Consider the following 5000-nt stretch of genomic DNA (forward strand, 5'->3'; position numbering starts at 1 on the left):
ATCTTGTAAGGAGATAGAAACAGGTATAGCATCATTGTAGACACGTTAGCTGTTTACGAAGAATGATATACTCGCTTCTCAGGATGGTGAAGTTTCTATGCATCAAAAAGTCCATTATTCATACTTTATTTATAATTATTTATACATTATTTATAATTTTCTGGCCAACTATTGCGCCTCATAAAATTGTATCAGCATGAAGAATTTTGTTTATTTTCAAACCGAACATCTTTGCAAAAATAATTGAAGAGCATCATAATGCAGGCTTTGTTAATACATTCCATCGATGTTATACGGCGTAGGTTATTTCGATCACTTTCAAAGCAAGACTCTTCATGTCTCTGTAGGTATGCAACTTATTTAGGTATGTTCAAAAGCAAAAATGTATTGCGTCTCCATTGCTTCCGCTTCCGATCTATTTCCTGCGCTCTTTTTAACAGTGCTGGTGACATTCTTGACCTCTGGATTTCGTTATCTTCATTGATGAGTGTATTTGATTGTCATTTACCTGTTACGTTTGACTGATATTCTTTTCCCCTTGATCTTCCGTGTCGTTTAAACTGACTGCATTTCTGTGGTTCGAAACCGAAGCCAGCGATGCTTGTATGTTAATAACGGAGCCTTTGGAATGAAGGTTGGGCTGACTCATTTAATTTAACTTAATTTATATTACGTTAAATGATTAAGCCTAACTTTAATGGAAACAGATTATATCTGTATTAATGTTAGTCTTACTGAAACCAAATTTTCAAGCAATGAATCGCTGTATGATAACGAAACACAATGAAGAGATGTCTTGGTTTATTGCGTAGTAAGGTACTCCTATTTTATAAACTTTGAAATTCATTGGCACATTTAGTACTATTTAGTGTTCTTGACTGTACAAATATTTCAACAATGAGAGAGAGAGAGAGAGAGAGAGAGAGAGAGAGAGAGAGAGAGAGAGAGAGAGAGAGAGATGAACTTATGAATATATTTTGAATTGCTTCTCTCTGATAGGTGAGCATTACCTCGTTAATGATCGTAAACTCAAAATAAAGTGTTCATAACTGACAGGTTATAACTTTTAATGTTGCTGATTTAAGTATTCTTTAATTCTCACAATATTCCCTACTTATTTGAAATTCCTTTTCACGTCAAATGACTTGGAATTACAAAGACTTGCGCACACGTGTGTGTGCCCAAATCTTTTATATATAAATATAATATATATATATATATATATATATATATGATATATATATATATATATATATATATATATATATATATATATATAGATATATATATAATATATATATATATATATATATATATATATATCTATATATATATATAATATATATATATATATATATATATATGTATATATATATATATATATATATATATATATATATATATATATATATATATATATATATATATATATATATATATATATATAATTTGGTAACACGTAACTATAACGAACTCTGGCTTGTCACGAAGTCTGTTTTGAAAAACTCCCGTATTACGATCCAGAGAAAACTCTTTGAAGCTCGCTGAGAATTACAGTGCAAAAGATCCAGTTGAATCTCATAATTATGATAAAGTACTTGTAATATAGAAGAAACGAGTAGTTTTGGAATGACTTAGTGTACCAATTTTCGATGGAATGATAAACTGCACATGTATTCATTGGGAAGTGATATGAGTATAGTATGATTTCATTAAGAATAATGCTGTGTAGTGACATAATTATCTCTTTCACATAAAACTTATATAGATTTTATTATTTGTTCTAGATTGGTCACGAGACAGTTGGGAATACAAGTAGGTAGTTAATAATATCTATCTCCATTAGCGTTGATATTTTTTTCCTTTTTTTTTCTTAGTCTCAAGCTCTGCCAGCGCATGAATCGGTCATCCGGTGAAAAGCGAGGTTAAATTTCCTTTACTATGCCACCATGTAATATCAAGGTCACGATAAACTGTTGCGACAAACGTTTGAAAAAATAGTTGTAATGCACATAGCTTTACTGAGCCTCTTCTCCTTTTAAGTGAAACGGAAACTTTCTTTTCTATACAAGGAAGTTTCTGTAGTCAGTAATTGCCTTTGAAAAATGAGTAACTTCATTTTAGAAATAGAGGTCTAACGAAAACTTGTGTAACGAAACTTACAGTGAATCGGCAGTGAAAAAATTACTTCAGTGAACTTTTGTGTAGAAGAGTTAATGTTTTGTAGTGTTGTTGTCAAGTAAACTGCACAACCAGCATTTTCTTTGTAACGGATATATCTCTGGCAATATAAGTTTCGGGAGAAGAAGACTTAATTTAATGGACTTTATTATGCCATCTTTAAAAGTGACTTTAGTTTTGATTTCGATCAAGCAGGCTTCATTGGCTTCTGTAGCAATTGAGCAGATGACTCTGCTCATGAAATTCCACCATCTAAGTCACTTTAATCTCGGACCTGTCGCCTACCGGCTCATTGAAAGACCAGCCCATTGGCCATTCGACCGGTGCTCCAGATAGCTAGTCCAACCTTGAATGAAGGCCCCTGCTGGTCGGAGATCCACGAATAAGGTCATACATGGTAGGAGAGTTAATGTTAAGATGGTAACATCAATACTGGATGCTCCCCTACAAAATGCAGATGGTCCGATTACTAGTTTCGATGGGTATCAGCCTCTCTGCTATATGTTTAAAATTACACCCTGTGACGTTCTCTTGACCCAAGGACTAAGCGATGGTCTGTGTTTGAAAAAGAAGCTACATGTACCAAAATCAAGTTTTTTTCTCTCTTTTTTTTTTTTTTTTCTTATCATGCGACCTGCCTTTTCAGCTGTTTAGGGCCGACCACTGTGAAAGAAAACGGACGAAGCTATGAAATCAAAGAAAATAAAATGAATGTGAAGTTCTTGAGGAGCAACTATTGTAAATATGTAACTTCTGGAGTTACATTATGGATCCCTCTGCAGACCAAGGTATTATTTTTTTCCATAAAATTATTAGAACAAAGTAGTATACGACTGTATGTATCTGTCCTCAGAATACCGATGTAATCACAAATGCCACAACAAATATTTTAGACTGGCAATATAAGAAATATTACGGAATACATCCGAAAAAATGTTAGTCTTGTTCGCACACGTTGCCTGAAAATGGATTCCAGCTGAGAGTCAACAATACTAGCATTATAAAGCGTAGTCTAATTGTCATAACTCCCAGGGTGCCAGAACCTTTTCATTCGAACGTGAAAAAAAAAAAAAATCCTAAAAAATAACGCCCCAGCCGTGCTGAAAGTTGTCACTGGTCACTGTTTTTCGTTTTTTCAGGATGTACTCAGACTTCGTTGATTCAAGAAAATTTAGGAACTAAAACTCGATGTCATTTCGAGATAACTGTTGAAAAACAATTGCTGCATAGGTGAATATTAGTGAAATGTTTATTGCTCGGCGGTGTTTAGATGCTCAACATTTTGACGTATTGTAGGTAGATCACTCATCGTGTTATTCTAAGTTTGGGACGATCGAACATGAAATACCGTGAATGAGTTTGAATCACACCTTGGCGTTCAAGGCTGACGGTGCCAACCCTTTAAATAAGTGGGAAGAGGTCACTCTGGCTCTTGAAAATGCATGTTTCTTTATAAGTTTTTTTTTTTTTTTTTTTTTTTTTTTTTATTAGATAAGTCGGCCTTGTGCCAGCACAGACTCTATTTAGTAATAGCACCCCCTTAAATATCATTTTAACTATAAAGTAAGAAAGCAAGGTATTCTGCGTCTGCTTTGGCTATATGACCCATAGGCTGCTGCACTTCTTCACTCTTACCTGTAGGAAGAAGGGAAGATGGTATTTTAGTATTGGAGATAGCATTCCATTTCACGTCTCCGAGGTCCGTGGATGAAGGGCGGTAATAAAGCAATATCTTCTTGCTTCCGTTTATTGGCTAAGCTACTTTGAAGAAGGCACGTAGTATACTACACAAAATACAAAAGGCTTATATAATAGAATCATAACAAACATATGAGCATCGGAGCTCAATACACATTAAAGAATCCTGTCCTACATATATGAGGTAGAATTTGCAGGATCGAAACCTGTGTGTCGGACTCGATACTATTATAAGAATACAATAATACTTATTATAATAACATTTAAGCATGACGCAAAGCTGATCAACTAGTTTTGAACTGAAAGCTCATAAGTTTGAAACCACAGTAAGTGCTAGTGTAGCTGCAGGTATGCCGGGAAGAAAAACATTTTTTTTTTTCTGGATCGTAACGTAAATACTGTGAAGAATAAATTTCAGTAAAACAATTTTTAATGGTTGGATTTCAACAACTGTGCCATTAGGGTACGAACCACCTTTGTCTCAAGTCGGAAATACAAATTTTCTCGATGTTCTGTGATACTCTTTAGAAATTTTAGTCTACGAAAAATTGCGATAACCTCATTACTTTCTGCAGCAGACGGGCAGCTATTATTACAACTTGTATTGTTATTATTATCAATGGAGATGTGAAACTCATTATGGAAGCCATTGACTAGCAAAACAAGCTTTTAAAAAAGATCATTCTCATTTGTGTCAAAAGGAAAATCGAAAGGAATGAAGAAAAATAATAGATAAATCGATCAATCATCAAACTGACGTGTATTCATATATCAATTTTTATGGTTTGCTTAACGCAAATCATATGGATAATACAATGTACGTTTAGCCCTAAAAGAATCCTAAATATGAGACTCCTGAGCAACATAAACGTACCCGATTTATTTTAAGGACAACTTAACTGTAGAATATTTCCGTCCTTTTTGACGGACAGATGCACTTGTACATATGTATTACATAAAAGCGAAGCCTTGCAAAACGAATCCAATCAGTTTATTATCGTACCCGGGCAGCAAATTCCTGAAATGCATGCTAGTATTGCACCAGCCGCGTTTATTTATTTGTTTATTTTCTTTAGTTATTATTTATTCTATTTTGCCATAACCCTAGAGGTAAGGTGAGG

General features: G+C 33.9%; 1 protein-coding gene across 1 annotated transcript in view; it reads left to right on the forward strand.

Annotated features, from left to right (window-relative positions):
* LOC135213947 (glutamate receptor-like) overlaps window positions 1-115 on the forward strand; it is a 4708-nt gene extending 4593 nt beyond the window's left edge. The window contains exon 5 of the mRNA XM_064248033.1: window positions 1-115. This exon is cut by the window's left edge and continues 465 nt beyond it. The gene's annotated coding sequence lies outside the window, so the exon portion shown is untranslated.
* Window positions 116-5000: the final 4885 nt, after the last annotated feature.

The sequence above is a fragment of the Macrobrachium nipponense genome, chromosome 43 (assembly GCF_015104395.2).
Source record: "Macrobrachium nipponense isolate FS-2020 chromosome 43, ASM1510439v2, whole genome shotgun sequence".
Taxonomy (NCBI): Eukaryota; Metazoa; Arthropoda; class Malacostraca; order Decapoda; family Palaemonidae; genus Macrobrachium; species Macrobrachium nipponense.